Genomic DNA, 23966 nt, shown 5'->3' with positions numbered 1-23966 from the left:
CACCACAACACAAGCAAGAACCCTACTAGGCTCCGAAATATCCAACCTCACGAACCTGTTAGCCAAGTCCTGAACATCCATGGCCAATGGTCTCTCCGCTACCAGTATAGATGCCAAGCTACCCATGCTCTCCGCCTTCCTACTTAAGGTATTGGCCACTAAATTAGCCTTCTCCGGATGATACAACATGGTGATATCATAGTCTTTCAATAACTCTAACAATCTCTGCTTCCTCAGATCAATATCCTTTTGCTTGAAGAGATGATGGAGACTCCGATTATTAGTGTAGACCTCACATAGCACGTCGTACAAGTAATTCCTCCAAATCATGAGCGAATGCACAATGGCTTCTAAGTCCAAATCATACGTGAGGTAGTTCTTCTCATGGATCTTCAACTGATGAGATGTGTAGGCAATCACTCTCCTATCTTGCATCAGTATCGCACCAAGTCCAATAAAAGACGCATCACAATACATAGTGCAAAACCACAAACCGATGGGAGAAAACCAACACTGAGGTTGTAGTCAAGGCAGTCTTGAGCTTCTGAAAGCTCTTCTCACACACATCGGACCATTTTAAAAAAGCACCCTTTTAAGTAAACTTAGTCAATGTGGCTACAATGGATAAAAACCCCTCCAAGAACGGCGATAGTAGCCCGCCAAACCCAAGAAGCTCCTAATCTCTGTAGCTAAAGTAGGTCTAGGCTAGTTCTGAACTGCCTCAATCTTTTTGGGATTCACATTGATACCATCATAAGACACAACATGACCCAAGAAGGCAATCGAGTCCAACAAAAACTCACACTTCAAAAACTCGGCATATAACCGATGATCGTTTAAAGTCTAAAGTACAATCCGCAAGTGTTGTTCATGCTCCTCCCTACTACGGGAGTAAACCATAATATCATCAATGAAGACAATCTCAAAGGAATCCAAATAAGGCTTGAATACTCGGTTCATCAAATCCATGAAGGTTGTTGGAGCATTTGTCAAGCCAAATGACATCACCAAGAACTTGTAATGACCCTAACGAGTCCTAAAAGCTGTTTTAGGAACATCTTATGTCCTATTCTTCACCTAATGGTAGCCAGATCTCAAATCAATCATAGGAGACACCATGGCACCCTGAAGCTGGTCAAATAGATCATAAATCCTAAGAACAAAATACTTGTTCTTGATGGTAAACTTGTTCAACTGCTGACAGTCAATACACATCCTTACCGAGCCTTCCTTCTTCTTCACAAACAACACCGGTGCACCCCAAGTGAAACACTCAGTCTAATGAATCCCTTATCAAGCAAATCTTGCAACTGCTCTTTTAGTTTCTTCAATTCGACTGGAGCCATATGGTACGATGGAATAGAAATAGGCTGAGTTCCTAGAACCAAATCGATGTAAAAGTCAATATCCATGTCGGGTGGCATGCCCAGCAAATCAGTAGGAAACACCTCTAGGAACTCCCTCACCATCAGCACTGAATCCACCGAAAAAACCTCTGTACTGGAATCCCGGGTGTAAGCCAAATACGCTAAACACCCCTTCTCAACCATATTCCGAGTCTTCAATATGAGACCACCCTGCTAGTGGAATGTCTAAGGGTCCCTTTACACTCTAATCTAGGGAACCCCGATATAGCTAATGCCAAAATCTTGGCATAACAATCCAACATAGCGTGATACGGGGATAACCAATCCAGACCTAGAATGACATCAAAATCTACCATATCCAACAACAAAAGTTCAACTATAGTATCAAAACCATTATTAGTAACAACACAAGATAGGTACACCCGATCAACTACTATAGAATCTCCAATCAGTGTAGACACTGAAATAGGGACACCAAGAGAATCACGAGGCATACTCAAGTGTGAAGTAAAATATGAAGATACATAAGAATATGTAGAAACCGGATCAAACAACACGGAGGCATCTCTATGACAAATTGAGAATACCTGTAATAACTGCATCAAACGACTCCCCCTCGAGCCTACCCAGAAAAGTACAACAACGAGGCCAATCCCCACCAACCTGTCCTCCACCTCTAGGATGACCTCTCTCGACCTGACCTCCACCTCTAACTGGCTAGCCTCCACCTCTGGCTACCTGACCCTCGCCTCTAGCTGGCTTAGTGGGTGGTGGAGCAGTCGGTGCCAGAATCATGGCACGAATACCCTATACTCCCTAAGACACAACCTGCTCTAATACCACTTTTTCACGCCCCAAACTTGGGGAGGCGTGGCTAGAACCCGATGTCGTACTAGCCCGAGCGAACCACTCTGTAACTCATGATCGTTCGACATAAACTAGAACATACATAGGCCGACTTGGCTAAACTCATTGGTTATGTAAATTATTATGGCCCAACCGGCCATAGCTTGGTGGTCATGTAGGAATACTGTAACGACCCGACCGGTCATTATGATCTATAGTATATATATACACACACACACACACTATTCAAGTAGGCAAGCACCGTGTTAGCAAGTCATTGTACTCAAAACATATCTATATGTACTGGCCGAGGAGGTCACTATGAGTATCGACACTGAACAACCCATACAGAAACATAAATGAGGGCCGATTAGGCCACTAACATACTGTACATAATTAAAATGTGTCAACAAAGCCCCTAAGAGTATCTAACATCGAAACATGGTCGGGACAAGGCCCCAGCCTACCTACACCATAATTTATAGACTCGGTCAAACTACGAATGAAGTGGAGTCTTACCAATCCTTCGCTAAATGCCAACCTTGTCTACTATGAGGGCTCGTCAAACTGATTACCTACACCCGCAGGCATGAATGCAGTGTCCACCGGCAAAGGGACATTAGTACGAAGAATGTACCGAGTATGTAAGGTAGAAATGAAACACGACAATAAGATACTATCACTATAAGGGATAATAGTCAACTTGCAACATTATCGTGATGTTAACTGCCCAATTGATTAGTGGTAACTGCCCGACTGACCGTAGCTCGATGGTAAAAAAGTAACTACCCAACCGCCCGAAGCTCGGTGGTAAATGATGATGCCTAACTGCCCAACCGGCCGTAGCTTCGTGGTATAATAAAGATGCATAACTGCTCAATCGGCCGTAGCTCGGTGGTAAAATAAAGATGCATAACTTCCCAACCTGCCATAGCTCGGTGGTAAGATAGGTGAAAAATATCCAAATCTCTATACGTGCTATATATGTATGCATAACATCAATTCTTATTCTCACGAAAGTATAAAGGTTTTAGAGGGGATTTTAAGATCTTTAGGACTTCCTTCGGAGTGACATAAGGTCGTTATATCTCCAATTATCTTATGAACACTAACATCATCACCATAAGCATCAAAAAGACTTAGAATCCAATACATAATGTAATTTAACAACATCATGAGGAAGTGATTGACTTGGGTGTCCATGCTTACTAAGAAAACAACAACAACAACAACAACAACAATAATAACCCAGTAAAATCCCACAAATGAGATCTGGGGAGGGTAGTGTGTACGAAGACCTTACCCATACTCCAGAAGAGTACAGAGATTATTTCTGATTGACCCTCGGCATAATAGGATGAAAATGAGACAGTGTAGCAGTAACAGCAAAGGGATCCAGAAAGATAACACCAACAACGTAATAACTAGAAAATAGAGAGAAAAGTAATAACACTAAATAGTAACAGTGGCACAGTACTATAAACGCAATTGAATAATATGGACACAACAAGAGCCACTAACATCCTAAGGCAAAACGCTTCCAGACTAGCTTCCTACAACCTAACCTACAACCCTAATGAAGTACTAAGGACACAACTGGAGCCACTAGCAGCCTAAAATAAAACACTATCAGACTAGCCTCCTATCTCCTATCCTAAAACCCTAATGCTCGACCTCCACAACTTTGTATCAAGGGCCATGTCCTCAAAATTCTGCAGTCGCCCCATGTCCTGCATGATCACCTCTCTCCAATGGTCATCCTCTACCTCTCCTCATACCCGTCAAGGCTAGCCATTCAAACCTCCTAACCGGGGCATCTAGGCTTCTCCTTTGCACGTGCCCGAACCATCTAAACCTAGCTTCCCACATCTTGTCTTCCCTGGGAGCCATGCCACCTTCACCCGAATATCTTCATTCCTAATCTTATCCAGCCAAGTGTGCCCGCACATCCATCTCAACATCCTCATTTGTGCAACTTTCATCTTTTGGATATGGGAATTCTTAACTGGCCAACACTTTGCACCATACAACATGGCCGGCCTAACCACCACTCTATAGAACTTACCGTTAAGTTTTGGAATCACCTTTCTGTCACACAAGACGCCAGATGCTAGCCTCCATTTCATCCACCCCACCGCGTGACATCCTCGTCAATCTCCCCATACCCCTGGATAACCTATCCCAAGTACTTAAAGCTCCCTTTCTTGGGGATGACTTGAGAGGCAAGCCTCACGTCTATGTCCGTTTCTCCCGACACGCTACTGAACTTGCACTTCACATATTCTGTCTTGGTCTTGCTCAGCTTGAAACTTTTAGACTCAAGGGTCTGTCCCCAAAATTTCATCCTATCGTTAACACTGCCTCGCGTCTCATCAATCAGAACTATATCATCAGCGAATAACATACACCGTGGCACCTCCCCTTGAATATGGTGTGTCAGTGCGTTCATCCCTGCTTACTAAGAGTGGAGTTATTTTGAAATAATGTTCGTTTATATTTCGCTTTATCTTAAAACATGCCAAGAGAAGAAAATATTTAGCCTTAACATACCTTGTCTAAACCTACTGGCTCAAGAGCTCAACTCGTATCCGCTTTATGTCCTATACGGTAACAACGAACAATTCTCTTAATCGCATAACGGAAGGTAACATATCCTACAACGAAACGGACAGCATTTCCCTTGTTCTTATCATTCCCTCAAGCCTACCATAGGCAAGGTAACACAACCAAAAACTCCTACAACAAGTCTTATAACACAAACAACGATAAAACGAGTGGCAAGCTCGGATACGATTATCAAACACATTTCCCCAATATTTTCTTTCCTTCAAAATTAATATCAATGTTGATACCCAATTTTACCTTTATATTTTTATAAATATCATATATACTTTCAAAATATCATTTCTACATCATCACCAATTTACAAGAGTCATATAAGTACTTTCGGTAATTTTTCATAATTTTTACGGCATTAAAATTTATTTTCTTGCATTTAAATTGTTCAAATATTTATTAATTACTCCTTCAAATTATTTTGTGATGACTTAATCATCCAAATTTATTGTTTACACCCACATATATGCTTTATAGTATTTTACTTCATTTTATATAATTACATTTTGCATTTTGAGCTATTTATACAATTTTGCAATAATAGCCTATATTCTATACATAATTATATTTATTACATTACTTATGCTAAAATAGTATTTTTTATATTTTTATAATGTTAAGCTATTGTTTTCAAGCATTTACTGCATAAGTAATATTTTATTATTTATTAATTACTTTTTTATAAATTAGTTTTAGTAATTTTCATGTATTTAAATTTTGGTCCAATTTTTGAGCTAATTTTAGGACCCAAAACCTTATCCCAATACCTCTTTAACCCAGTATCAGCAGCCCATTACCCTATACCCATCTCCTGACCTGCCCCGTTTCCTTTAAATCCTGGTCATTGATCTGAGATGACCAACGACCCACAACAGCTCTACCATTTTAAATTACCTGTCCCCAAACCCTAGTCCTTACTTATCTCTCCACAGCCGCCATCACCTGCTCTATTCTCCCCTAGAGACCAAACCCTAACCAACCTAAAAGACCCCCCTTTCTCCCTTCCTCGTACGCGTTCAGACGCGGATCCTACTTACCTTTTCTGCTTTTATCATTCACTTATGGTAACTTTCGTTACCTTTATACTTATGGAAAATTTGATTCTCACAGATTTGGCTTTGATTCTATGGTTCTGGGTGCGATTGTGGTTCTATACACTCAAAAAGAGTAAATTTCTTCTTGCTTATGGCACATCTTCGTTGATTCAGTCGTGATTAGGGCTTGTGAACGATTTGCCCTGAGTCTGATTGCAATTAGGGTTTGAATTCTGATTTCCCCTTTACTGGTTCTATTATTGATTGCATGTGATATTTTCTTTCCTTATTGTGCTTGATTGACTATTTTCCATGTTTGTTCGTTCAATCTCTACTGCCATATAAACCCCCTTCCCCGTTCCCTTTCTAAGCCTGAACGATTTATTACTTAACTACTGTTATCTCAACTCTCATTCTTCTATACTTTCTGCACTCTTGGCTCTTGGCTGACTGAAAGCCAAGGCCTTCGGAACCCTTTCTATCGACCTCCCTACTGTGAGCACTGGGAGCGGGCCATTTGAGGCTCCTGTGAACTCTGACGCACTAGGATTTAGGTCTTTTGGTTGTTCTCTTTACTGTTGATATTCGAGTTATTGCTGACACTTAGTTTTCTCTTCTATTTGCTTGTTGAATCCACAGACTGTTAAGTGCCTCGACCTTCTCAATTCTATCCTCTCTGCTTGTTTCCAGTGCTTCACATACCCATGTTGTTTGAACCAATATGACTCCAATATTGTGTTATTATCATTGGCAATTTTACTCGCTTTGTGGCTATTCTGCAATTCTGAGTCTTCGAATGTCACAACCTGCCAAGATTTTTAAAACTCCAATATGTTCAGCTTGAATGACTGTGTACCTTTAAGTTTACTTTGTTGTTTTGTTGTCTATTGTGAGTTTTTTTCATGCCTTGTTCTGGATTCTCGCACTTAAATTCTTAGGGAATCATCTCCTACCTAGAATTTTCCTTAAAGAACTTCTACTAATAATTCTTTTTTGTGAACTTTGTTCTTACCTACTTACATGAACCATATATATTGTCGCAATGCTTTAACCAAACCTGTTACTTTGTCTTTGGTGTCTGGTCAATCTTGCATTATTTGGTATTGTTTATGCTTCTAGTTGAATCCTAATACATTAAGATTTCATGATCATACATAAGTTGACTGGCTTATGTTTTGAGTCTGCATGTTTTATTTAACCTTAAGATAATATTCCCTTCTGATACCTTTGGGCTTTGAGATCCTAGTGTTATACTCAGCATGATTAGGCTTCTCATTGATTGCTTGCTTGCTTGTTTGTCGTGTATAATTGTCACTTCCTGACTATGACCCTGTCTGACCCCTTATGACTTAGACCCCTAAGTTTTTAAAATCCTTTTATGGCTAATACTCCATTCTAAATTCACTCTGGAAAACTTGGCATGTTCACCTCATATGTGTTTAATATATTTACCCTGTTAATCCAAAGTGACATGTCTCCTTAACTCTCCTAGTGTTATGACTATCCTTAGCATATTGTCACCTACTTATGGATTTGACCTATGTTGCATTTTCCATGTTGCAAATTGAGTCTATTGACTCTCCTAGTTTCATGTTCTTTGCTTAATCAATACTGTCACTCTTGCTTTCTAAAATGTCAATGTGTTTACGGATTCTACTAAATGTCATACAACCCTGTCTCTATGAGGTGTTGCTTTAGAATTGTTTGGTTGATTTCCATGTGTGGTCCGTCAATTTATTTTGTAAATTGGTCAATATTTGTAACTATTGGGCTGGATATGAGTCCATGTGTGGCTTTGGGATGTGCAGATGAGCATACTCTCCTGTTTTGGGAAGTGTTTGGATCTAGGCTTGCTATTCTAGTGAAAGAGTCTATTGAAGGCCCAGGCAGTGCTGGGTTAGCTCTTCTTGAGTCTGTTCTATTTGTTAGGCCTGTAATCATCTCGATTCTATAATATTTGAGTCGACTTCTTCTTTTATCTTTGGCCATATAATAAGTTGTAAACAAATAATGGGGGAGATTAGTGAAAAGGGGTTGGGTTATTCTGATTCTCGCATGAACGGGTAGAAAACTTGCCTATAGGATTTAACTATCTTGTTTGATATTCGTTGACGTGTTCCTATTCTGCAAACTCATAGAAATCATACTTACAAGAAATCGCACACACTTCACCCAACCTATCTAAAGCATGTTTAAGTATTTGCTATACTTGTTTCTAGGTTTACTATTGTGCACACTTAGACAACATGCCTATAGGATACCATAACAAATGTTTTGCTAATGCCCATCAAGATACCATGCCTATAGGACTACAACTACTCAATCAGTCAATCGCTTCTAATGCCTTTAGTCCACTGCTCATCTAGATATCATGACTATAGGATCTTAATCAAGTAATCAATTACTTTTGTTGCTTCATTGTATTATCATACTTAGATGACATGCCTATAGGGATAAAGTATTATTAAATCAATTTCAATTGTCAACTATTAGAAATCATTCCCATTGGATACTGTTACTCGTCTTAGACAATATGTTTATAAAATCAGCCTGAGCTTTCAAGCTGTGTACCATCTCATCATGCAAACAATTAGAGATCATGCCTATAGGACCTGCAGTGCTTTTAATCTACCTATGCATTAGTCTAAAGCTACAGTACTGCTTGTACGATACTAGAAATCAGAATCACATAGAAACCATGCCTATAGGACTTAACGACTCTAATGTGTCTTAATTCTAAAAATTGTCTAGTGCCTAATCTTCCGCGTGCATTTGATGTTTATGTGGGGAGGTTAACTTGAACCTGTTATTGTCTTTATGTGAAGTCCTATATGTTTTGAATATGCGCTAGTTTTATCATTTTTGAGCATCCTAAGTAAAGTCTAGAACTACCCAATAGTGGGTCCAAAGCCTCCTGGACTATAGGCATGGGATGGGTAGTGAACGCATAGGGCATGACCTAGAATTGAATTAGAGCGCCTTTAAATAAATAGCTTTAACATAGTAATAGGGTAGCAGGAGATGATAGTCCGTGCCCGCTGAATAATATGAGCAACTCCTGCCTTAAGGGAGTTACAAAGTATTATTTATGTTGCACGGGTTGATCCTTTAGGCTAAAAAACTTAGGACCCCCCTTCTTTTATATGTTTATTGTTCATCAAATATAGACTAATCAAGTTGTACTGTGTAACCTTTAAAGACTTGTACTAATTATCTATATAGGTTAATTGTTGTCCGATTTTCCTTACACTTGTTCACAATAGACTCTTTAAATTCTTTTTCTTCCCTCGCTTATATGATCACATAGGACAGTTATAATTTATAATCCGCACAGTGTAAACTTTGGGCGGGACCTATAATTGTGGACCTCGAAGAGTGCCTAACACCTTCTCTTTGAAGTAATTTGAGCCCTCGCCCGATCTTTGGTGATACGGACTAGTTAAAAGAGAGTTATTTGCAAATAGCTGCCCTAACGCACCTCAAAACGTTAGGTAACGACTCTTCTCTTTTAATACCCATTTAAAAGAGTTGCCATACGTCGAAACCTACTTTCGCGAGAAAACAGGTCGCGATGGCATGGAGACTCTGCTGGGGATTTACATTTAGGCTCTTACCAAACGAAGTTGACTTGTGTGGATTATTTGATGACATGAACATCCATTCCCCTCTTTCCTTCATTTGTTCAAATCCCTATAACATGTACATCCCTTCCTTTATCTTCCTTTATTTGTTTAAATTGCTATGACATATACATCCCCTCCCTTATTTCCCTTTATTTGCTTAAATTGCTATGACATATACGTCCTCTCCCAGTTTCCTTCATCTTATCTAAGACTGCTATATCATGACTCTCCCATCCCTATTTCCCTATTTGCTTCATTACGTTCTTGCATATTTTCATGAGTTAAACTGACTTCTCTCTTTTGTCTTTCTTTTCTCTTCTTTTCCTCCTCTTGTTCATCTTTACCATATTATTTACTGTTTTATGCACTTTTATCATGCAAATACTTGGCAACGTGTTACTATTTCTGCATAAAGCATGCTCAACATCAAAATCCACTCGTCCTTATTATCAACATAGTGGCGCTTGATGAGTGTCCGCGCTTTCCTGAAATCACCCTTTTTAAAAACCGAAAAAGCTTATTTGTGGTAGACTAGTCGATCAGCGGTGCAGTCCAGGATTCCATGCCTTTCCCTCTCAAGTTGTCCACTTGAGAGTACCAGTCTAGACCTTTCTAGAAAACCACACTCCGATTTGAACTGTACATGCATCATGCTAAACCTAGTATGGATTGAGACATCATCGACATAACAACCCGCTTAGATAAACCTTGTCCCAAGTCCGACGGGATTTTCATAATCTCAAAGGACACCATCATATTATGTGCATTACATGGAGAAAACGTGTCAACCTTCTAATCATTATTGCGTAAATAGTTGAATCTGGAGGGGGAAAGGGCTAACTTTTATTTGTTTGCAAAAAATGAAGCATGCAATCCCCAGGTTCGGTATGGTCCAGAATATCCCGCCTCTGCTAATTGACTGGTGAATGACCTTGTGCCCTATGATAGAAATCATGTGAGAAAGGTATTGGGTAACCTGCCATCTTTGCTGAACATTCAACCAAACAAGGAACTGATCGAGGCTGCTACTATGTTCTGGGATGAGAAGACAGCTGTTTTTCGATTTGGCAATATAGAAATGACTCCTCTCCTAGATGAAATAGGGGGTTTCTCCAAGTTACCAGGGATAGTCCAGGACTATTGATGCCAGAGAATCGCACTCCACGTGATTTTCTGAAAATGTTGGGTTTTAAGAAGAATGATGAACTAGTTTGTCTGAAGAAACCATACATCCCCTTTGAATTTCTCTATGAGCGTTATGGGCATAGCAAATCATATCGCCTTCATCATGATGGGCTAGACATTACCTCTTTGGGATGGGTGCACCGCCAGGTTTATGTTTTCATAGTCTGTTTCTTGGGTCTGTTGATCTTTCCGATGCAAGGGGGAAGATTTCATACTCGCTTAGCCATGGTCGCCAGGACCTTAATAGAGGGTATCGAGGGGCAAAAGTACACTATCATCTCGATGATCTTAGCTGAGATGTATCGTGCTCTGGATCGGTGCAAGTATGGGTCCGGACACTTTGAGGGTTGTAATCTCTTGCTACAAGTTTGGCTGCTGGAACTCTTCCAGAGGGGTGATTATTGCCAAGAGCTTCTAGGAAGGCTACTGAATGACTACATAGCCAGTCATCATCCAAAGAAAATGACATTCATTCCAGACAGGTTTGCAAAACCTGGAAATGTTGTAGGCTGGGAACGTTTCTTCAACAATCTGACAGATGAGCAAGTGCATTAGATGTTTGAATGGTTTTCTAGTAGTGCGTTCATTATCAGATCCAAAGGAACTACTTACTTAGTACTGATCGGGCTACGAGGCATCTACCCTTACGCTCTTATAAGGGTAATGAGGCAAGCTGAAAGGAAACAAGTCATACTTCGGGTTTCCATCATGGTTCGATATAAGGCAGATTTCAAAGAGGATGCCATCCTATTCAAGTTCGAAGCGCAACACATGTGAAACCAAAAGATCATCGTGGAAGGAGAGACTATTGATCCAGACAGGTATCACGCCGCTCATATGTACTACTATCTCTCATAGTTGGAAGACGACATAGACGGGGACATCAAACCGAGAGTCAATCTAAAAGATAAGATCATAGATTAGGTGGTTGAAGCACAGGTGAAGTATAAGAGTCTACGCAAAAGGGTGTTCGAATCGGAACAACATAAAGTGAACATAAGCATCTGGAACAACATAAAGTGAACATGGAGGCGATAAGGGAATGGAAGGATATTGCCAATAAGTAGATGGAGAGGTTAGAATATCTAGAGCAAGGATTGATGGAGCTAGAAGGGAAGATGAGAAAGAGGCTTTGGGATTGTCAAGGCATGGACGATAATGAAGGAGGGAAGCTGGGAAAGGCTTACTGGCTACTGGATATGCGAGATTTGGGGAACATGATTGATGGGGTCAAGAGAGCCAAGCATGGAGAAGTTCCTTCAGGGACCAAGTAGATTAGGAGATAATGTCATTTACTGCTTTCTAGATTAGATTTTGATGTAATAAGGCTTAATGCCATTAGTGACTTTATTATTATTGTCGATTTAGTGAAAGATTGTTTTGGCTTATCTTCACACTAATGAAATGAAGCAAACATTGGCATGAATTTTCTCCTAGTCTATTTTTCGCTTAGGCCTACCTCAGGGACAATGAGGTCCCCAAAGTTAGGATGCGAGTTATTGCATGACCTTATGTGATACATGTTTTAATATTGCAAACACTCTTTTACTTCGTCTTACTGACTTGGTTTCCTTTTATTTTTATTTATTTTGATTATTCCCATTCCTAAAGGTTGGTTCGTGCATACTGGCATCATTAATATACCATACCAGATCCAAAGGTACTCCACCTCCTCCTCTACCTAGAGACCCAAAAGGTAAAGGAAAAGGCAAAGGGAAGATGGATTATCTAAGTGGTATTCGAAAAGACAATGCTACCATAGCAGAGAATGTTGAAACCTGAGACGGGAGAAGTATGCCAGGACAAAATGAGTTGGTCTTACATTTGGAGCAGAAAATTCTGGAGTTGCAGGGTGAGCTTTAGCATGTCCGAAATCTAGCAAACCTTTCCCTTACTCTAAATGTTCCCGACATCAACTAGCAAAACACAACCACTTAGAACCAAATACCATCGCAGAACACATAAAACCAAAATCCACCACCCATAGCCCTGAATCCTCCTGCACTGCAGCAGTATCATAATCCCACACCTCCCCAAAACCTTAACCCACCACCAGTGCAAACCACGCAACAACACCACCATCACCCGACCCAATATCCGCAAACCACTGTCATGCCCCAACTCGGAAAGTGCAACCGGCGCCCAACCGAATGAACCCGATCAAGCAAGCCTGTTAGAAGCTTTCTACCCAATGCACCCATGATCAAAAGAAGACATAATTTTGTTAATTAGACAGTAGGGAGATCATGTACATAATACTAAATCATTTCTTTAGTTACTTCACTTTTAAGTCTCAAAATACACATATTCTCATAGTTTGAGTGGAACAAGTGATCAAAACACAACATAACTTGTTTGACTTTTCTAGCACCCATGTACAACCCACATAGTATCTACGGAGCCTCTAAAAGATACAAAAGAGTGTTATGATAGTGCCGGCAATAAGGCCCCAGCTATACCTCAAAACGTGATAATAATATGAACAAAAGATACAATATATGACCCCGGGATGAAGTGGGGTTCACCAAGTCTGCTGGGAAGAGGATATACCACTATCGCTGATCAACACTGCCTGCTATGGAACCACTTGTATCCACTAGAAGATGCAGCACCCCCGGCCAAAGGGACGTTAGTACTGTCGAATAGTACTAGTATGTAAAACTAAGCACCATCTCAATAGAATGAATAATAATACAATGGGGGAACAATCAAGAATTCAATAAGAGCTTCAAATAATACTAAAACATCAAGTTAAGGATCACATAAGTTTTCAAGTCAATTTCCATGTTATTAGGTTGGGTGATCTTTAGTGCCTATATACCATAATTCACAATACCACTGTATTCTTATACGGAGTCCAATCACGACCCGATCGGCTAGGTCGTCTCATTTGAGACATCAACCATAACCATAATTTCCTTATAATTTCCAGCACAGTCACCACTATGTGTGCGGCATGGTGTCCTATCACGGCCGGATCGGCTAGGCCGCCTCACCCAAGACATTACCTTTTTCAGTCAATCATCTCACATCACACTTCTTTCACATCCTTTCAATTCATTGGAACTAGTGGCCACAATTATAAAGTCATTCTTGGCACTTGGCCGTATTTCATAATTCCAGTTCCCCTTCCACATTCAAACATCATTATCATTGTTAACAACAATAAGGCTTCCCATTCAAGATATTAAATTCACATATGAGCAATTTGGGAATCTTAGGCACATAGAGGCTTTTCATACAATTTGGCATAACAACCTTTATTTCGATCTTGACTTGAAATCTTAACATTTTTAACACATATTCCATATTTTGAACACATCCTCAATGATAAGGTGATATGATGAAGCATTTACAATACATATTGAACATATATCCTTCAACACAAGAACATTTGGAATAGCCAATTCTATTATGATCAATGTGGGACTTACACCAATTACATGAATACAGTGGGATTCAATTCTAAGAAGAAGGGGGTTTAACAACATACCTCAATTGAGCTTCCTTTAAACTTAAAAACGTTCCGGAATTCTTAGCAACTTTGATCTATTTTAGAAACATAACAAGCTGGATCAAAATTAGGAAGATGGTCATGATTCTAGCTCATTTGAGCACATTATCAAACACTAGATGTGCATTAATATTTTTAAGGCCCTTTTGTAAAAGATTTCATCATTCCCCAACCCATTCTCTGCCATGTTTAGCTCACAACTTTCCCACATTCTTTGATAACACATGCATGCAAGATAACAACTCCCATACCCAAGAATTATCTTGCATATTACCCAATTCTAGGCAAAATTCAAAATGGAGGATTAGGGTGTAGAATCTTACCTCCAGGATGAAGACATTGTGAGTTTTCCTTGTTAATCTTCCAAGTATTGAGCAAAGATTGATAAAACTTAGCCTGGGGTTTCCTCTCTCTCTAAAACACTCTCCCTTCTCTCTAAAACATCATAATGTTTGCTCAAAAATGGTCCTTTGTGTGTATTTAACGAAGTAGGGTCGGGTTATAAAAACCCAAAAATGAAGCTCCAGAACAGAGTATGTAGTCGCATATGCGACCGCAGAATGGATATGCGGTCCGCATATCGGCCGCACAATTTGGTGCCCAAAACTGGGGAAGAATCTGCATGGGTCTGCGGTAGTTATGCGGCCCGCAGACCTGTTCTGCGGTCGCATAATGCACCGCAGAACTGGTCTGCGGTCTCATAATGCATCGCAGACTTTTGCCCAAACTGCCTCGCCCCTGCTTCATTCTGCGACCATTATGCGGTCCGCAGAGTGATTGTGCGGCCACATAGTGGGCCGCAGAAATGTATTTTTCTGCCAAAATTTTTCCTTCACTTTTCAGTGCATTGTTCAACCCAAAAAGTCCGATCCGCGGCGAGCTTGCTCGCCGCAAATAATTTCTATAACCCTCAAACACGTAAGCGCAGTTCGGCACCACGAAACATTATTTTTCCTTTGCGAAATTTTACGGGGCCTTACATTCTCCCCCACTTAGGATCATTCGTCCTCGAATAAGGGTCAAAATCTATTATTAGCATCAAATGTGGCCCAACTGTTAATTCACACTCACCAGTAGTTTCAAAATTTGTCTAACTCCCTAAATTTCCAAAAATTTTGCCAGAGTCTCCCTTGTAACTGGGCCTATCCACCTGTCATAGAATCACAGAAACACATTCTAACAACATATGCATAATCCAACGACGTAACATAACATAAAACAACACCAACTATGGCCTCATAAGAAATATATTACCAGGAAAGGAACACCCTTAATATCAACTGTACAAATGATACATAATTCATAGAAAGTAACTCTTAGAATTTTCATAAATCACAACTTTATAAATACATGGCTATTCAAACAAATAAGGATACTTTTTCTTCATTTCTTTCTCGGCTACCCAAGTAGCCTCTTCAACCAGTTGGTTTCGCCATAGCACTTTCACGGATGCAATTTCTTTATTTCTCAACTTTCGGACTTGCCAATAATAGAAACTGGAATCTCTTCGTAAGTCAATTTCTCATTAACCTCAATAGTGTCAACCGGAACAATGAGTGTCGGGTCTCCGACTACTTTCTTCAACATAGACACGTGAAACAGCGGGTGCACTAATGACATCTCAGGTGGTAGCTCAAGCTTATACGCTACCTCACCGATCCTCTGAATCATTCTGTATGGTCCAACATACCTCGGACTAAATTTCTCTTTCTTACCAAATTGCATTACACCTTTCATGGGGGAAACCTTCAAGAATACCCAATCATATTCTTTGAACTCTAAATCCCTAAGACGAACATCTGAATAGGACTTCTGATGACTCTGAGCAGTCTTCAACCGCTCGTTGATGATTTTAACTTTTTCCATAGCCTGATGCACGAGGTCTGGACCTATCAACTCTGCTTCCCCAATCTCGAACCACCTAATGGGAGATCTACATCTCCTTCCATATAAAGCCTCGAACGGTGCCATCTAAATGCTAGCATGATAACTATTGTTGTAGGCAAATTCTATGAGTGGCAAATGATCATTCCAGCTACCTTTGAAGTCTAGGACACAACCGCGCAACATATCCTCGAGCGTCTAGATAGTACGCTCTGCCTGCCCGTCTGTCTGCGGGTGAAAGGTTGTACTGAGATTCACCTGAGTACCCAAACCTTGCTGAAATTTCTTCCCAAATTTTGCCGTGAACTGAGCCCCTCGATCGGAAATGATAGAAACGGGAGTGCCATGCAGCCTGACTATTTCCTTGATACACAACTAAGCATATTATTCTGTTGTGTCGGTAGATTTAACTGGCAAGAAGTGTGCTGATTTCGTGAGCCGATCCATAATCACCTAAATTGAGTCAAACCTGTGCAGAGTGCATGGTAATCCTACTACAAAATCCATATTAATCATTTCCCACTTTCACATTGGAATTTCTATGTTCTGTGCCAACCCACCAGGCCGTTGGTGTTCAGCTTTCACTTGCTGACAATTCGGACATCTTGCCACAAAGTCCTCCGCATTCCTTTTCATGTCACTCCACCAATAGATTTCCTTGAGATCATGATACATCTTCATAGAACCTGGGTGCACGGAATACCTAGAAATGTGAGCCTCGGTCATGATTCTTTCTCGGAGACCATCTACATTTGGAACACATCGCCGCCCTTGGTACCTTAGTGTACCATCATCCATGCCAAGAGTAAAAGCCAATGTTTTATATTTTTGAATCCCCTCCTTTAGTTGTACCAACAATGAATTGTCATATTGCTTCTCTTTGATATCCACGACAAGCAATGATTCAGCCCTATTTTGCAAAATTACCCCTCTTCACTAGAGTCCGCAAGACGAACTCCCAAGCTAGCTAACTGGTGAACCTCCCTGGCCAACGGCCTTCGACATGCCTCCAAGTGAGCCAAACTACCCATATATTTCCGGCTAAGAGCATCCGCTACAACATTGGCTTTCCCCGGGTGATATAGAATATCAATGCCGTAATCCTTAAGTAACTCAAGCCATCTTCTCTGCCTCAGATTCAGCTCCTTTTGTTTGAAAATATATTGAAGACTCTTGTGGTCCGTGAATACATCCACATGGACCCCATACAAATAATGACGCCAAATTTTCAATTCAGAAACCACTGCCGCAAGTTCCAAGTCATGTGTTGGATAGTTCTTCTCATGATTCTTGAGTTGCCTAGAAGCATAAGTTATCACCTTGCCATGTTGCATTAATACACACCCAAGTCCGATTCTCGAAGCATCACAATATACTACAAACCCATCTGTACCGTCTGGTAGAGTCAACACTGGTGCCATAGTCAATCTCAATTTCAACTCCTGGAAGCTCTTTTCACAAGCATCTGACCATTGGAACATAATTGCCTTCTGCGTCAATTAGTCAACGGAGACGCAAGAGTAGAAAACCCCTCCACAAAATTTTTATAATACCCAGCTAAGCCTAAGAAACTACGAATCTCTGTTGGAGTTGTAGGCCTCGGCCAATTCTTCACAGTTGCAATTTTCTGAGGATCAGCCTTAATTCCTTCACTAGAGACAACATGACCCAAGAATATGACACACTCGAGCCAAAATTCACATTTTGAAAATTTCGCGTAAAATTGGTGCTGATGAAGAGTCTGCAAAACTGCACTGAGATGATCGGCATGGTCCTCTCGACCTCGTGAATATACAAGAATATCGTCAATGAATACTATCACAAAGGAATCGAGAAAAGGTTTGAAAACCCGATTCATAAGATCCATGAAAGCCGACGGGGCATTTGTTAGCCCAAAAGACATTACCAAAAATTCAAAGTGCCCATACCGGGTCCTAAAATATGTTTTCGTAACATCCTGCTCTATAATCTTCAATTAATGGTACCCGGACCGTAAATCAATTTTGGAGAAGTACCTAGCGCCTTGTAACTGATCAAACAAATCATATATTCTTGGTAATGGGTATTTGTTTTTTATTGTGACTTTGTTGAGCTGCCGGTAGTCAAAACACATCCTCAGTCATCCATCTTTCTTCCTCACAAAGAGAACCGGTGCGCCCTATGGTGACATACTCGGTAGGATGAAACCCTTCTCTAACAAATCCTTCAATTGTTCCTTTAGCTCCTCCAATTCTGCTGGTGCTATCCTGTAGGGCGGAATCGATATAGGCTGCATTCCTGGCATCACATCAACCCCAAAATCAATCTCCCTGTCTGGCAGAATCCCAGGGAGCTCATCAGGAAAAACCTCTAGAAATTCATTCACAACTGGAACAAACTCGAGTGTAGGCGCCTCAGGATCGGTGTCCGTAACCCAGACCAAATGGTAGATACACCCCTTATTAATTATCTTCGTGGCCTTAAGGTAAGAAATAAGCCTACCTTTTGGCATTACATTATCCCCCTTCCACTCAACAACTGGCTCATTAGGAAATTCAAACCTCACAGAACTAGTTCGGCAATCGAGCTTGGCAAAACATGAATAAAGCCAATCCATTCCCATAGTTACATCAAAATCGACCATCCCTAATTCAATGAGATCGACCATGGTGTCCCGAACATTCACCGTGACAACACAACCCCTATAAACCTGTGCGGCCACAATAGACTTGCCAACTATAGTAGATAGAGAGAACGGCTCAGGAAGCTATTCCGGTTCTATCCCAAATTCCATAGCAACATAAGGGGTAACATAGGACAAGGTGGAACCGGGATCAATAAGAGCAAATACATCATGAGATTGGATAGTCAATATACCTGTGACAACATCTGGAGAAGCCTCTACACTCTGGAGACCACTCATAGTATAGAAATGGCTGGGTCCTCCTGAACTCTGCGCACCACCCCTAGTTGCACCACGCCCTGCTAGTGCTGGAGTACCTCGAGCTGGAGGGGGTGCTGAAGATGTAGCAGCTGCAGAACTAGATGGTTGTGATGTGCCCCTGCCCGTACCCTGGCGGGACGAATGACACTCCGTCTGAATATGACCCCTCAATCCGCACCCGTAACATATGGGTAGGTCCATGTAGCAGATCCCCAAGTGCATCTTCCCACACCTGGGGCATGGGGGCTTCCGCTGCTGCTGGAATCTCCCTCCTGATCCGCCCCGCTGGTGGGGTCCCCTGCTACCCTGGTTGGGCCTGAAATGACTCCCCTGCTGCTGACTGGGCCCTGCTGACGGTGCAGTGGCTGAAGACTGAGCAAAAGATTGGGATAGCCCTGATGACCCTCCCCTAAAAGCTGATCTTCCCCCACCAAATGACGCCCCAAAGTTACCCGCGGACCGGACCTTGCTGCTACCCTCTCGCTCTATTCTGTTCTTCAACTTACGGTTCTCTGTAGCTTGAGCAAATGCTACCATCTTCCCATAGTTCATATCAGAATTCAAGGCAGCTGTAGCGGCCCATTTTGATAACCAAGGGGCTAAGACCCTGCACGAAATGGTGCACTCTAGCCTCCATAGTCGGCAACATGTGAATAGCATATTTTGACAGGCGCACAAACTCCATGTGATACTCCCACACACTCTTACTACCTTGTTTAAGGTTCTCAAACTCTGTGGCATGGGCTGCCCTAGTCTCGACAGGCAAGAAATGGTCCATGAAAGTGTCAGCAAACTCACTCCAGCTCGTTGGAGGGCTCCCCTCCTCCCGAGAGTCTTCCCACAGCTCAAACCAAGAATAGGCCACCCCTTTCAGGCGGTAGGCGGCCAACTCCACTCCCTCCGTCTCAGTAGTGCGCATAACCCAGAGAGTCTTATATATCTCATCAATGAAGTCATGTGGGTCCTCATCGGGATTAGAACCTGTTAACACCGAAGGATCCAACTGAAGAAACCTATTCACCCTAGAACTAATAGAATCCCTTTGTGGGCTAGAAGAAGTGGGTGCAACATTTGATCTCTAGGCCTGAGAAGCCACTATTCATGTCAGCATCTGGATGGCTCCCCTAAGATCCCCGTCAGAAATACCAGAACCGGAAGCTGGGGCTGGAGGTGGAACCGGAATATCAGTTGGAGGAACCGTTTCACCCTCAGTAGGTGCAGGAGCTGGTGTGGCCTGGTCAGGTGTAGTGGAATCAGGCAGTGTAGCAGTCGGGGGATTATCCTCGCCCCTCGAATATTCACCTGCATCATCAAATAAAGGGTCAACTGCCACTCCTGAGGCGGCATTGACTCCTTGGCCAGTTCTTGCTCTCTTCTTAGGTGCCATGTACTGAAAGTTAAAGGAATGCACGAGTTAGAGGAGGAACAGTTTCACAATCAGTTTCATCGCATGATCCAGAATATCAAAGAAGGGTATTATTCCTAATTATCCAAGTAACCTCCAACTTATAGATGTGGTCGACAACACATCGATAAGGAAGACTCTACTAAACAAGGCTCCGAGACATCCTAGGACACTTTAAAACCTTAGGTTCTGATACCAAGTTTGTCACGCCCCAACTCGAAAAGCGCGATCGGCGCCCAACCGAGTGAACCCGGTCAAGCAAGCATGTTAGACGTTTTCTACCCAACGCACCCATGATCAATAGAAGACATAATTTTGTTAATTAGATAGTAGGGAGATCATGTACACAATACTAAATCATTTCATTAGTTACTTCACTTTTAAGTCTCAAAATACACATATTCTTATAGTTTGAGTGGAACAAGTGATCAAAACACAACATAACTTGTTTGACTTTTCTAGCCCCCATGTACAACCCACATAGTGTATACGGAGCCTCTAAAAGAGACAAAAGAGTGTTATGATAGTGCCGGCAACAAGGCCCCGGCTATACCTCAAAACGCGATAATAAAATGAACAAAAGATACAATACATGACCACGGGATAAAGTGGGGTTCACCAAGTCTGCTGGAAAGAGGACGTACCACTATCGCTGATCAACACTGCCTGCTATGGAACCACTTGTATCCATTAGAAGATGCAGCACCCCCCGGCCAAAGGGACGTTAGTACTGTCGAATAGTACTAGTATGTAAAACTAAGCACCATCTCAATAGAATGAATAATAATATAAGGGGAGAACAATCAAGAATTCAATAAGAGCTTCAAATAATACTAAAACATCAAGTTAAGGATCACATAAGTTTTCAAGTCAATTTCCATGTTATTAGGTTGGGTGATCTTTAGTGCCGATATACCATAATTCACAATACCACTGTATTCTTACACGGAGTCCGATCACGACCCAATCGGCTAGGTCGTCTCATTTGAGACATCAACCATAACCAAAATTTCATTATAATTTCCAACATAGTCACCACCATGTGTGCGGCATGGCATCCGATCACGGCCCGGTCGGCTAGGCCGTCTCACCCGAGACATTACCTTTTTAAGTCAATCATCTCAAATCATACCTCTTTCACATCCTTTCAATTCATTGGCACTAGTGGCCATAATTATAAAGTTATTCTTGGCACTTGGCCATATTTCATAATTCCAGTTCCCCTTTCAACATTCAAACATCATTATCATTGTCAACAACAATAAGGCTTCCCATTCAAGACATTAAATTCAGATATGAGTAATTTGGGAATCTTAAGCATATTGAGGCTTTTCATACAATTTGGCATAACAACCTTTATTTCGATCTTGACTTGAAATATTAACATTTTTAACGCATATTCCATATTTTGAACACATCAATAATGATAAGGTTATATGATGAAGCATTTACAATACACATTGAACATATATCCTTCAACAGAAGCACATTCGGAATAGCCAATTCTATTATGATCAATGTGGGACTTATACCAATTACATGAACACCGTGGGATTCGATTCTAAGAAGAAGGGGGTTTAGCCAACATACCTCAATTGAGCTTCCTTTAAACTTTAAAACGTTCTGAAATTCTTAGAAACTTCGATCTATTTTAGAAATATAATAAGTTGAACCAAAATTAGGAAGATGGTCATGATTCTAGCTCATTTGAGCACATTATCAAACACTAGGTGTGCATTAATGTTTTTAAGGCCCTTTTGTGATAGATTTCATCATTCCCAAACCCATTCTCCTCCATTTTTAGCTCACAACCTTCCCACATTCTTTGATAACACATGCATGCAAGATAACAACTCCCATACCAAAGAATTGTCTTGCCAATTACCCAATTCTAGGCAAAATTCGAAATGGAGGGTTAGGGTGTAGAATTTTACCTCTAGGATGAAGACCTTGTGAGTTTTCCTTGTTAATCTTCCAAGAATTGAGCAGAGATTGATGAAAATTAGCCTAGGGTTTCCTCTCTCTCTAAAACACTCTCCCTTCTCTCTAAAACATCAGAATTTTTGCTCAAAAATAGTCCTTTATGTGTATTTAATGAAGTAGGGTCGGGTTATAAAAATGCAAAAATCGTAGAACTGGTCTGCAGTCGCATAATGCACCGCAGACTTTTGCCCAAACTGCTTGGCCCCGCTTCATTCTGCGACCATTATGCGGTCCGTAGAGTGATTCTGCGACTGCATAGTGGGCCGCAGAAATGCATTTTTCTGCCCAAAGTTTTCCTTCACTTTCCAGTGCATAGTTCAACCCAAAACACGTAAGCGCAGTTCGGCACTACGAAATATTATTTTTCCTTTGCAAAATTTTACGGGGCCTTACAACCACCACTTATCACACTCCTCAAAATGCAGCACAACATACTCTCGATCCCCCTCAAAACCTCAATCAATGATCACCCATATACCTAAGTTCCAAGAACTCATCAAGGCAACCTGTTATGCGTGGAAACCTTACCCCATACCCCGTAACAAACCTCATACATACCTGAGCTGACCGAGAAGGACCTGCTCATTTGAAACATGGCAGAAGAACTCAAGAAACTGACAGCGAGAGTCTAGAGTATTGAAGGTGGGAAAGGTTCTGAAGGTTTAAACTACAAAGAGTTGTGTATCCTTCCAGATGTAGAACTGCCAGAGGGTTACAAACCTCCCAAGTTTGAGATATTTGATGGCACTAGTGACCCAAAGGTGCATCTGAGAACCTAATGCGACAAGCTTGTAGGAGTGGGTAAGAACGAGCAAATCCGCATGAAACTGTTCATGTGAAGTCTTACAGGAGATACCTTATCTTGGCACATCAGTCAGAATCTAAAGAAGTGGGCGAATTGGATGAGTATGGCATCAGATTTCATGGACAGATTCAGGTTCAATATAGAGAACACGCCAGACTTTTTCTATATTCAAAACCTCAAGAAGAAGCCGATAGAAACCTTCCGAAAGTATGCTACTCGTTGGAGATTAGAGGCTGCCAAGGTAAGGCCACCACTCGAAGAAGAACAAATGAATAATTTCTTTGTTAGAGCTCAAGATCCCTAGTACTATGAAAGGCTGATGGTTATCGAGAATCGGAAGTTCTCAGACATCATCAAGTTAGAAGAAAGGATAGAAGAAGGAATCAAGAACAGGATGGTGACTAATTTCGAGGCATTGCAAGCCACAAACAAAGCCTTGGCATCAGGGGGCATTTTGAAGAAGAAGGAAGTTGGTGCCGTAATGGTGGCCCAGGGCCCTAAGTCCCCCCTTACATACCAAACACTTCCACCCACATATCAACCATCACCTCCAAATACCAATAACCTGCCACCACTTACCATGCCTATAACACCCAACCGGCATATTATCATTCACCTCTAACCGCCCGCCAAAACTACCCAAAGCCACGACCAAACTTTGACTGCAAAGCTCCCAGACAATACACCCCAATCACTAAACCCATAGCCTAACTGTATGAGAAACTAAAGGTCGCTGGTTACGTCACCCCTATTCCTGCTGTTGCTTTTGAGAACCCTTCCT

The sequence above is a fragment of the Nicotiana tabacum genome, chromosome 15 (genome assembly GCF_000715075.1).
Source record: "Nicotiana tabacum cultivar K326 chromosome 15, ASM71507v2, whole genome shotgun sequence".
Lineage (NCBI taxonomy): Eukaryota > Viridiplantae > Streptophyta > Magnoliopsida > Solanales > Solanaceae > Nicotiana > Nicotiana tabacum.
Note: the sequence above shows the minus strand (reverse complement) of the source record.